The following is a 13,293-nucleotide window of genomic DNA, read 5'->3' as shown; positions in this document are numbered from 1 at the left end:
CAGCAAAATTGTCCTTCAAAAATGAGGGAAAAATTAAAATATTTTCAGACAAAAAATCACTGAGAGAATTTGTGACCAAGAGACCAGCTCTGCAAGAAATACTAAAGGGAGCACTAGAGAGAGATACAAAAAGACAGAAGAGAGAGGTGTGGAGAAGAATGTAGAAAGAAGGAAAATTAGATATGACATATAAAATACAAAAGGCAAAATGGTAGAAGAAAGTACTACCCATACAGTAATAACACTAAATGTTAATGGATTGAACTCCCCAATCAAAAGACATAGACTGGCAGAATGGATTAAAAAACAGGATCCTTCTATATGCTGTCTACAGGAAACACATCTTAGACCCAAAGATAAACATAGATTGAAAGTGAAAGGTTGGGAAAAGATATTCCATGCAAATAACAACCAGAAAGGAGCAGGAGTAGCTATACTAATATCCAACAAATTAGACTTCAAATGTAAAACAGTTAAAAGAGACAAAGAAGGATACTGTGTACTAATAAAAGGAACAATTCAACATGAAGACATAACAATCATAAATATTTATGCACTGAACCAGAATGCCCCAAAATATGTGAGGCAAATGCTGCAAACACTGAAAAGGGAAGTAGACACATATACCATAATAGTTGGAGACTTCAATTCTCCACTCTCATCAATGGACAGAACATCTAGACAGAGGATCAATAAAGAAACAGAGAATTTGAATATTATAATAAATGAGCCAGACTTAACAGACATTTATAGGATATTACACCCCACAACAGCAGGATACATCTTTTTCTCAAGTGTTCATGGATCATTCTCAAAGATAGACCATATGCTGGGTCACAAAGCAAGTCTCAACAAATTTTAAAAGATTGAAATCGTACACAACACTTTCTCAGATCATAAAGGAATGAAGTTGGAAATCAATAATAGGCAGAACACCAGAAAATTCACAAATATGTGGAGGCTCAACAACACACTCCTAAACAACCAGTAGGTCAAGGAAGAAATTACAAGAGAAATCAGTAAATATCTCGAGGTGAATAAAAATGAAAACACAACATATCAAAACTTTTGGGATGCAGCAAAGGCAGTGCTAAGAGGGAAATTTATTGCCCTAAATGCCCATATCAAAAAAAGAAGAAAGGGCAAAAATTCAGGAATTAACTGTCCACTTGGAAGAACTGGAGAAAGAACAGTAAACTAACCCCAAAGCAAGCAAAAGGAAAGAAATAATGAAGATCAGAGCAGAAATAAATGAAATTGAGAACATGAAAACAATTGAGAAAATCAATAAAACCAGAAGTTGGTTCTATGAGAAAATCAATAAGATTGATGGGCCCTTAGCAAGATTGACAAAAAGAAGAAGAGAAAGGATGCAAATAAATAAGATCAGATATGGAAGAGGAGACATAACCACTGACCCCACAGAAATAAAGAAGGTAATAACAGGATACTATGAACAACTTTATGCTAATAAGTACAACAATGTAAATGAAATGGACAAGTTCCTAGAAAGGCATGAACAACCAACTTTGACTCAAGAAGAAATAGATGACCTCAACAAACCAATCACAAGTAAAGAAATTGAATCAGTCATTCAAAAGCTTCCCAAAAAGTGGCGGGCCGCGGTGGCTCAGCGGGCAAGAGTGCTTGCCTGCCGTGCCGGAGGACCCCGGTTCGATTCCCGGCCCCAGCCCATGTAAAAAACAAACAAAATATAATAAAACAAGAAAATGTTTAAAAATGTTTCCCTTTCTTCCTCCCATCCTTCCTTCCTTCTCTGTCTTTCCTTCCTTTCCTCCCTCTCTCTTTAAAAAAAAAAAAAAAAAAAAAAAAAAAAAAAGCTTCCCAAAAAGAAAAGTCCAGGACCAGACGGCTTCACATGTGAATTCTATCAAACATTCCAGAAAGAATTAGTACCAACCCTGCTCAAACTCTTCAAAAAAATTGAAGTGGAGGGAAAGCTACCTAATTCATTCTATGAAGCCAACATCACCCTCATACCAAAACCAGGCAAAGATATTACAAAAAAAGAAAACTACAGACCAATCTCTCTAATGAATATAGATGCAAAAATCCTCAATAAAATTCTAGCAAATCATATCCAACAACACATTAAAAGAATTATACACCATGACCAAGTAGGATTCATCCCAGGTATGCAAGGATGGTTCAACATAAGAAGATCAATTAATGTAATACACCACACCAACAAATCAAAGCAGAAAAATCACATGATCATCTTAATTGATGCAGAGAAGGCATTTGACAAGATTCAACATCCTTTCCTGTTGAAAACACTTCAAAAGATAGGAATACAAGGGAACTTCCTCAAAATGATAGAGGGAATATATGAAAAACCCACAGCTAATATCATCCTCGATGGGGAAAAAACTGAAAACTTTCCCCCTAAATCAGGAACAAAACAAGGATGTCCACTATCACCACTATTATTCAACATTGTATTGGAAGTTCTAGCCAAAGCAATTAGACAAGAAAAAGAAATACAAGGCATCAAAATTGGAAAGGAAGAAGTAAAACTATCACTGTTTGCAGACGATATGATACTATACGTAGAAAACCCAGAAAAATCCACAACAAAATTACTAGAGCTAATAAATGAGTACAGCAAAGTAGCAGGCTACAAGATCAACATTCAAAAATCTGTAGCGTTTCTATACACTAGTAATGAACAAGCTGAGGGGGAAATCAAGAAACGAATCCCATTTACAATCGCAACTAAAAGAATAAAATACCTAGGAATAAATTTAACCAAAGAGACAAAAAACCTATATAAAGAAAACTACAAAGAACTGCTAAAAGAAATCACAGAAGACCTAAATAGATGGAAGGGCATACCGTGTTCATGGATTGGAAGACTAAATATAGTTAAGATGTCAATTCTACCTAAATTGATTTACAGATTCAACGCAATACCAATCAAAATCCCAACAACTTACTTTTCAGAAATAGAAAAACCAATAAGCAAATTTATCTGGAAGGGCAGGGTGCCCCGAATTGCTAAAATTATCTTGAGGGAAAAAACGAAGCTAGAGGTCTCACGCTGCCTGACTTTAAGGCATATTATGAAGCCACAGTGGTCAAAACAGCATGGTACTTAAAACCACCTCCAGTTGTAAGATTCATAAGATATCTCCCTACATTTTCCTCTAACTGTTTTATGGTCTTAGACCTAATGTTTAGATCTTTGATCCATTTTGAGTTAACTTTTGTATAAGGTGTGAGATGCGGGTCTTCTTTCATTCTTTTACATATGGATATCCAGTTCTCTAGGCACCATTTATTGAAGAGACTGTTCTGTCCCAGGTGAGTTGGCTTGACTGCCTTATCAAAGATCAAATGTCCATAGATGAGAGGGTCTATATCTGAGCACTCTATTCGATTCGATTGGTCGATATATCTATCTTTATGCCAATACCATGCTGTTTTGACCACTGTGGCTTCATAATATGCCTTAAAGTCCGGCATCGCGAGACCTCCAGCTTCGTTTTTTTTCCTCAAGATGTTTTTAGCAATTCGGGGCAACCTGCCCTTCCAGATAAATTTGCTTATTGGTTTTTCTAATTCTGAAAAATTAAGATGATCATGTGATTTTTCTGCTTTGATTTGTAGGTGTGGTGTATTACATTAATTGATCTTCTTATGTTGAACCATCCTTGCATACCTGGGATGAATCCTACTTGGTCATGGTGTATAATTCTTTTAATGTGTTGTTGGATATGATTTGCTAGAATTTTATTGAGGATTTTTGCATCTATATTCATTAGAGAGATTGGTCTGTAGTTTTCTTTTTTTGTAATATCTTTGCCTGGTTTTGGTATGAGGGTGATGTTGGCTTCATAGAATGAATTAGGTAGTTTTCCCTCCAGTTCAATTATTTTGAAGAGTTTGAGGAGAGTTGGTACTAATTCTTTCTGGAATGTTTGATAGAATTCACATGTGAAGCCGTCTGGTCCTGGACTTTTCTTTTTAGGGAGCTTTTGAATGACTAATTCAATCTCTTTACTTGTGATTGGTTTGTTGAGGTCATCTATTTCTTCTTGAGTCAAAGTCGGTTGTTCATGTCTTTCCAGGAACCTGTCCATTTCATCTAAATTGTTGTATTTATTAGCGTAAAGTTGTTCATAGTATCCTGTTATTACCTCCTTTATTTCTGTGAGGTCAGTAGTTATGTCTCCTCTTCCATTTCTGATCTTATTTATTTGCATCCTCTCTCTTCTTCTTTTTGTCAATCTTGCTAAGGGCCCATCAATCTTATTGATTTTCTCATAGAACCAACTTCTGGTCTTATTGATTTTATCTATTGTTTTCATGTTTTCAATTTCATTTATTTCTGCTCCAATCTTTGTTATTTCTTTCCTTTTGCTTGCTTTGGGATTAGTTTGCTGTTCTTTCTCCAGTTCTTCCAAGTGGACAGTTAATTCCTACATTTTTGCCTTTTCTTCTTTTCTGATAAAGGCATTTAGGGCAATAAATTTCCCTCTTAGCACTGCCTTTGCTGCGTCCCATAAGTTTTGATATGTTGTGTTTTCATTTTCATTCGCCTCTAGGTATTTACTAATTTCTCTTGCAATTTCTTCTTTGACCCACTCGTTGTTTAAGAGTGTGTTGTTGAGCCTCCATGTATTTGTGAATTTTCTGGCACTCCGCCTATTATTGACTTCCAACCTCATTCCTTTATGATCCGAGAAAGTGTTGTGTATGATTTCAATCTTTTAAAATTTGTTAAGATTTGCTTTGTGACCCAGCATATGGTCTATCTTTGAGAATGATCCATGAGCACTTGAAGAAAAGGTGTATCCTGCTGTTGTGGGATGTAATGTCCTATAAATGTCTGTTAAGTCTAGCTCATTTATAGTAATATTCAGATTCTCTACTTCTTTATTGATCCTCTGTCTAGATGTTCTGTCCATTGATGAGAGTGGTGAATTGAAGTCTCCAACTATTATGGTATATGTGTCTATTTCCCTTTTCAGTGTTTGCAGTGTATTCCTCACGTATTTTGGGGCATTCTGGTTCAGTGTGTAAATATTTATGATTGTTATGTCTTCTTGTTTAATTGTTCCTTTTATTAGTATATAGTGTCCTTCTTTGTCTCTTTTAACTGTTTTACATTTGAAGTCTAATTTGTTGGATATTAGTATAGCCACTCCTGCTCTTTTCTGGTTGTTATTTGCATGAAATATCTTTTCCCAACCTTTCACTTTCAACCTATATTTATCTTTGGGTCTAAGATGTGTTTCCTGTAGACAGCATATAGAAGGATCCTGTTTTTTAATCCATTCTGCCAGTCTATGTCTTTTGATTGGGGAATTCAGTCCATTGACATTTAGAGTTATTACTGTTTGGATAATATTTTCCTCTACCATTTTGCCTTTTGTATTATATATATCATATCTGACTTTCCTTCTTTCTACACTCTTCTCCATGCCTCTCTCTTTTGTCTTTTTGTATCTGACTCTAGTGCTCCCTTTAGTATTTCTTGCAGAGCTGGTCTCTTGGTCACAAATTCTCTCAGTGACTTTTTGTCTGAGAATGTTTTAATTTCTCCCTCATTTTTGAAGGACAATTTTGCTGGATATAGGAGTCTTGGTTGGCAGTTTTTCTCTTTTAGTAATTTAAATATATCATCCAACTGTCTTCTAGCTTCCATGGTTTCTGCTGAGAAATCTACACATAGTCTTATTGGGTTTCCCTTGTATGTGATGGATTGTTTTTCTCTTGCTGCTTTCAAGATCCTCTCTTTCTCTTTGACCTCTGACATTCTAACTAGTAAGTGTCTTGGAGAACGCCTATTTGGGTCTATTGTCTTTGGGGTGCGCTGCACTTCTTGGATCTGTAATTTTAGGTCTTTCGTAAGAGTTGGGAAATTTTCAGTGAAAATTTCTTCCATTAGTTTTTCTCCTCCTTTTCCTTTCTCTTCTCCTTCTGGGACACCCACAACACGTATATTTGTGCGGTTCACATTGTCCTTGAGTTCCCTGATACCCTGTTCCAATTTTTCCATTCTTTTCCAGATAGTTTCTGTTTCTTTTTGGAATTCAGATGTTCCATCCTCCAGATCACTAATTCTATCTTCTGTTTCTTTAAATCAATCATTGTAGGTATCCATTGTTTTTTCCATCTTTTCTACTTTATCCTTCACTTCCATAAGCTCTGTGATTTGTTTTTTCAGTTTTTCTATTTCTTCTTTTTGATAAGCCCATGTCTTCTTCATGTTCTCCCTCAATTTATCGATTTCGTTTTTGAAGAGGTTTTCCATTTCTGTTCGTATATTCAGCATTAGTCGTTTCAGCTCCTGTATCTCATTTGAACTATTGGTTTGTTCCTGTGACTGGGCCATATTTTCAATTTTCTGAGCATGACCCGTTATCTTCTGCTGGCATCTGGGCATTTAGTCAGATTTCCCTGGGTGTTGGACCCCACAGGTTGAAAGATTTTTCTGTGAAATCTCTGGGTTCTGCTTTTCTTATCCTGCCCAGTAGGTGGCGCTCGTGGCACACGTTTGTCTACGGGTTCCACCAGTGAAAGTTGCTGTGGGTCCTTTAACTCTGGAAAACTCTCGCCATAGGGGAGGTTCGGCAGCTGAAGCATCTTGGAAGAGTGCCAGCCGGCCCGGGGTTCCGAACGCGGGGAGGGTTGCCAGCCGCCGCAGCACGGGAGAGTGCCCGACCGAATTTCCTAGTCGGCCCGGGGCGCCAAGCGTGGCGGGAGGGCGCCAGCTGTCGCAGCCCAGGAGAGTGCACTGTTCCCAGCCGGACCGGGGAGTCATGTGTTTGGAAGGGACCCCCCAGTCACTGTTCTCCGCAGTCTGGGGATTTCTGACCCAACTCTCTCAGTTGGTCTGGGGGGCCTCGTGTGGTGGGGGCGCCAGCCGCCGCGGCCCAAGGGGACTGCCTGCCCAATTCTGCCAGCTGGCCTGGGAAGGAGGAAGGGAGGGATTCCGGCCACTTGCCGTCCCGCCTGGGAAAGCCCGCACCCCTCGGTGATCTCACCGGAGCTGGTTCTCCCAGACAGTCAGCCGTTCCAGGATGGGGTATGCCGTCCCTTTGATCTCCGTTGTGGCTCCAGGAGCTGCTCTGTATTGTTTCCACTCCCCCAGTAGCTGTTCTGGAGGAGGAAAGGTGAGGGTTGCAAGGCTGTCGAGGACAGTGGCGGAGGAGCTGGTGAAGGCGGAAGAGGGCACGGTGGTGGTTGGAGAGCTGCCGGAGCAGGAGTGGGAAGAGGGGAGAGGAGGGTGGGCGGGCCGGCTGCTGCGGGGCGTGGGCGCCGCGCGCCGGGCCGGCGGACAAAGATACATATATGCTGTATGTATGCTGTATCGGAGGGGGTCACATTTCATTCTTTTTCCATCTGAGTATCCCATAATTGCAGCACCATTTGTTGAATTTTTGTTTCTTTGGTTGTTTGTTTGTTTGTTTGTTTTTTGGGGGCATGGGCCAGGAATCGAACCGAGTCTCCCTCATGGCAAACAAGAATTCTACCACTGAACTACTCTTGCACCCCCCCCCTTAAAAATATTTTTTTCTTCTTTTCCAAAGGTTCTAAAAAATGTGGGGATCATTTCTTAATACACAAAAATATAATTATATTCTAACATTATTGACTGCATCATATTCCATCTTATGGAGATTTAATTTTTTTTTTACTACATTCTATTATGGAGTATTTTGATTTGTTTCCTTAGGACTAATTCCTTGATGTGAAATTGCTGCATTTTGTGACTATGCACATTTTAAAGGATTTTGAAACACTATGTCAAATTATCCTTGAAAAGACTGTAGCAATTTACATTTCCACTATTCATGCAGTGTCAAGTTTTTTGTAAATTCCACAAAACAATGTTTTGTTCTTTCGAAATTGAAGTAAATTATAAAATTGACATACGTTAAATTGTTTAAAAATCAAGCAATATCAGCAAGTAGACAGTGAAAGTCCTGGTTCTTCAAACTCCACTCCTCAACTGTTCTATCAATATTTTTCTAGTTTTTTTTTTTTCCAGATAGTAAAGTAGAGATAGGAAGATGATGGAGCAAAAGAAAAAAGGGGAGGGAGTAGTATAAACAGATACATATATTGATTTATAAAAACAAAAACAGAATATATGTTCTGTTTTATACTGTTTCTTTTTTATCTAATATATAAGGGACAGTGATTCAGTCAATAAATATTTATTGAATACCTACCATGTGCCAAAGTTTTTTTCTTTAGGTTTGTGCACTTTTACCAAACTGATCTCAAGTCCGTGTACAGGTAAGCCCCGGCTGCCTCTGCATCATGACCAACTCCCAGGGAGACCAAAAGCCACCACACACCTAATGTTAGAAAATTAAAAAGGGGGCCTTGATGGCTGACCATTCAAAATAAAACCAAATAGAAAGAACAAATATTATGGTGTGAGACTTTAAAATAAATTTGGATGACATAATTTACACAGAGGCAATGCTGTCACCCTTCCCAGTTGGATGTGGGCAAGGACTGGCTGTTCTCCTTAGGGAGAAGTGGGACAGCTTTTGGGAAGGCAAGGCGCTTCTGGTAATAATGCAACTCACAGAATTTGGAATGACTATTTAAAAAAAGAACAACGTACAATCAGAGTAATCAGGCCGCATCTGTAGAGCTTTGGGGATGCTCGTGCTAACTGACTGCTGTCACCTTTACTGTTCTGGTTTTTAAATCTTGATTCAAGTAGCAAAAAAGCAAAATAACAAATAAAGCCATGCCAGTCTCATCTTGTTTCCTATGTAAGTTAGGTTTTGTCAAACACAACTAAGTAACGTCTGCCTAGAACCACGTGCAGTGGGTGATGGAGGAGCCAGATTCACTGTACTCTTGGTTTGCTGATCTATATCTGCTGGAAGGTAGACACTGAGGCCAGGATGGAACCACCAATCCACATGACATACCTGCACTCGGGGGGAGCAAGGATCCTGATCAGTGCTGGGAGCCAGTGCTATCAGCTCCTATATCCTGTCAGCAATGCCCGGGTACACGGTGGCACTGTTTTGGTGTAGAGGTCCTTGCAGATGTCCATGTCACACTTCTTGATGGAGGTGGAGATAGTTTCATGAAATTCAACAGAATTTCATGCCCAGAAAAGATGGCTGGAAGAGGACCTGGAACAGTGGAACTGCTCATTGCCAATGTTAACAACCTGTTTATTGAGCAACTCAACTCTTCTCCTGGGAAGAGGACAATGCGGCAGTGGCCCTCTCCTTCTCAGAGCCCAGAACAACATAGCAGAATTTCTTCTTGATGTCACGCAGGATTTCCTATTGGCAATATCTTTTTGGTGAAGCTGTAGCTATGCTCGATGAGGATCTTCATAAGATAGTCTGCGAGGTCCCAGTCAGCCAGGCCCAGATGCAGGATAGTGTAAGACAGGGTGTTCTCCTCCTAGATGGGCACGATGTGGATGACCCCGTCTCAGAGTCCGTCACGATGCCCATGGTATGGACCAGAGGTATACAGGGCCAGCAGGGCCTGGATGGCCACATCCATGGTAGAGGCACTGAAGCATATGAACACGATCTGGGTCATCTTCTCATGGTTAGCTTAGGGATTCAAGGGAACCTTAGTCAATAGCACAGGTGCTCCTCAAGGGCCACACACAGTTTGTGCTATATCTTCTCCATTCATCCCAGTTGGTGAAGATGCCATGCTCAGCGGGGTTCTCCAGTGTTAGGATGCTCCTCTAACTCTGGGTCTTCTCGCCCACATAGGAATCCTTCTGGCCCATGCCTACCATCACATCCTTGTGCCAGGGGCACTCTGTGATGGAAGGTGGCCGAGGTGCATCATCACCCACAAAAGCCAGTCTTGCATGTTCTGGAGCCATTTTTGAACACAAGTGCAGCGACGTCATCATTCATAGTGAGTCTGGGGGGCAGTGGGTATAAACTGGTGGCAGTAGAGAGGCTCACTGGTATGATGCAGTCCCTGTGGCCCCAAACATGGTTTATATACTAGGTGTTTATTTTTCCATTCCACTAAAGATAAATCTATGTAATCAGTTTAATGGGTGCATAGTATTCCATTTTATAATACACCACAGTGCAATTAACCATCTTCTATTATCATCACTTAAAGCTACATTCAGTCCAGTCCTTCTATATTTATCACTGCATACTTAGATTATTTTCTTAAATTCCCAGAAGTGGAAATTCTGAGGCAAAGGATATGCACAATAAAAGTATTGATACACATTCCCAGTTTTACCTCCAGAAAAGATAGAGTATGAGAATTCTTATTTCTAAACATCTTTACCAAATTGTGCACTCTTGTCTTTTAATTTTTGCCAGTCTGATAGGTAAAGTCAACAAACAAAATAAAAAGCCCAACTTGCTCATTTTATTTTGGTTTTAATTTGTAGTTGATTCTGTATGCAATTGAGAGACCAATGAAACTTTTTGAGCTGGGAAAAATTTTACTCATCAGTGTGAGGTAGGAGACCTCGAGACAGGGAGACAAGGTGAGATGTATTCGGGTCTGAACTAGGCTATTGTGTTGGTTTGAATCTGTTATGTACCCCAGAAAAACCATGTTATTTTAATCCAGTAGTTGTAGGGGCAGGCCTATTGTTAGGTAGGACCTTTGTATTAGGCTGTTTCCAGTGAGATGTGACCCCACCCATTCAAAGTCGGTCTTAATCCGCTTGCTAGAGTCCTTTAAGGGAGGTACATTTTGAAGAAAGCTCAGAGCTAAAAGAAGCTGAGGGCCAAAGAACGTCCTAGGAGATGCCAGAAGGAGCTGAGAGAGCCATTTTGAAAGCAACACAGAAGAGAAGGGCCAGCTGAGGATGCAATGTGCCTGGAACCCCACAGGCCATCAGCTTCTCTTCAGTGAAGTTATCCTCTTATTAATGCCTTAATTTGGACATTATTATGGCCTTAAAACTGTAAATTTGTGAACTAATAATCCCCCTTTGAAAAAGCCAATCATTTCTGGTATATCGCATTCTGGCAGCTTTAGCAAACCGAAACAAAACTGTGATGGAGGATTGGAGTGTTTAGGGCAGTCAAAATCCAATTAAGATCACTGGATGTACTCTTATGATGGTGTGCTCTGATGTGATTATACCAATAAAGGCAAAATGTAATCATTTATATCGTGCTTAAAAAGAATTAACAGAAAGGGGATAGTATGTGTTCTAGTTTGCTAGCTGCCGGAATGCAACATACCAAAGACGGATTGGCTTTTAATAAAAGAGGATTTATTTTGTTGGTTCTTCAGAGGAAAGGCAGCTAACTTTCCACTGAGGTTCTTTCTTACGTGGAAGGCACAAGATGGTCTCTGCTGGTCTTCTCTCCAGGCCCCTGGGTTCCAACAACTTTCCCCGGGGTGACTTCTTTCTGCATCTCCAAAGGCCTGGGCTGAGCTGCAAGTGCTGAGATGAGGAATGCCGAGCTGCTTGACTGTGCTACATTGCGTTCTCTCATTTAAGCACCAGCCAATTAAGTCAAACATCACTCATTGCAGCAGACACGCCTCCTAGCCAACTGCAGATGTAATTAGCAACAGATGAGGTTCATGTACCATTGGCTTGTGTCTGCAGCAAAAGAACTGGGTATGCTCACCTGGCCAAGTTGACAACTGAATCTAACTAACACATGTCCACCCCTTGTCAACTTGGCAACTTCAAGCATCACCTTAAACAGATGCAAAAAAATTCTGTTCTTGCTGTGGACCTGTGAATCTCAAAACAAGTTGACTGGTGCCAAGATGCAAAGGAGGATATTCACAGGATATAGACTGTCATTTCCATAGGGAGAAATCGGAAGAAACACAGATGTAAAACCTGCAGGGTAAGTGCCATGGGATCTCAAAGTCCAAAAGTCATTTATCCTTCGGCCATAGAAAGTGGCAGTCCCACCCCTTCCAAGGGCCTATGCAGTGGCCCGCCTCTTTCCAAATCAACCTAGGGGAACATCGAGGAGACCGCCTCTGGGCTCCACTCTCTCCAGGCATCAGGGCCACCCCTGGGCTCTCTGTCATTTCTGGGGCACACACTCAACCCCTCCACATGGTGGCAGCCAGGCTCTCCCAGTCCCCCAAGGAGCGTGCTACGCCTTTTCCAAGGCCCGAGGCTGCACAACTCTTCCACTGCAATGAGAGGGGAGACTCATCCTCGCCCTTCAGGGTAAACTCACCCTCTCCATGTATATGGGTGGGTCCACTCTCTTGTCCGAGGTTTCTTGGCTTCAGACCCAAGATTCCATGGTTCTTACTCTGCAAACTCCAATTTTTCCCTCTTGTGTCCTCCTTTGCCAAGATTGGCAGTGGTTCCATTTACACCAACAGTCTCTTCAAGCCCTCCAGGACTTCTCCATCAATCTCTTCACAGTTCCTCCAAAGTCTTCCCCTTAGCCATCCAAAACACTGTTCAAACATATCTGGCATTTGCAAACCGCAACAGCACCCCACTCTCCGGTACCAAATCTGTTCTAGTTTGCTAGCTGCCGGAATGCAACACACCAGAGACAGATTGGCTTTTAATAAAAGGGGATTTATTTTGTTGGTTCTTCAGAGGAAAGGCAGCTAACTTTCCACTGAGGTTCTTTCTTACGTGGAAGGCACAAGATGGTCTCTGCTGGTCTTCTCTCCAGGCCCCTGGGTTCCAACAACTTTCCCCGGGGTGACATCTTTCTGCATCTCCAAAGGCCTGGGCTGAGCTGCAAGTGCTGAGATGAGGAATGCTGAGTTGCTTGGCTGTGCTACATTGCGTTCTCTCATTTAAGCACCAGCCAATTAAGTCAAACGTCACTCATTGCAGCAGACACTGCAGATGTAACTGGCAACAGATGAGGTTCACGTACCATTGGCTTGTGTCCGCAGCAACAGAACTGGGTATGCTCACCTGGCCAAGTTGACAACTGAATCTAACTAACACAGTATGCATCATAAATTTTGGTGTAATTTAAACGGTACTGTGGACGGGGAAGGAATAAATGAATGCTTTGCCCAGCATAACCTGGGGTGGAATTGGAAAATTCATTTGAATCTACCATGGCCTAGATTTTCTTTTTCTTTTTTTTCAGTCAGCAGAATTTTTTTACTTGAAGGAAATCATGCACATGGTTAAAAAAAAATCAAACATCAATGTTTACACAGTGTCTTCAGATTGGTAGAGTTAGAGATTGCCATCCTTCCCATTCTGGGTCTAATAATACTAAGAATAGCTCATATTTTTTGAGTGGTTACTATGTGCCAGAAACTAAATTACCTACAAACGAACTCATTGGGATCCCTACGACTCTTTGAATATGAATATGTTCT

The 13,293-nt window shown here is 40.8% G+C and overlaps 1 pseudogene; it reads right to left on the bottom strand.

Annotated features, from left to right (window-relative positions):
• Nucleotides 1-8,802: 8,802 nt before the first annotated feature.
• Nucleotides 8,803-9,893, bottom strand: LOC143681045 (actin, cytoplasmic 1 pseudogene; annotated as a pseudogene).
• Between the last annotated feature and the right edge of the window lie 3,400 nt (nucleotides 9,894-13,293).

This window comes from Tamandua tetradactyla, chromosome 1 (assembly GCF_023851605.1).
Source record: "Tamandua tetradactyla isolate mTamTet1 chromosome 1, mTamTet1.pri, whole genome shotgun sequence".
Classification (NCBI taxonomy): domain Eukaryota; kingdom Metazoa; phylum Chordata; class Mammalia; order Pilosa; family Myrmecophagidae; genus Tamandua; species Tamandua tetradactyla.
The sequence above is the reverse complement of the archived record's forward strand: the minus strand, read 5'-3'. Positions and strand labels throughout refer to the sequence as shown.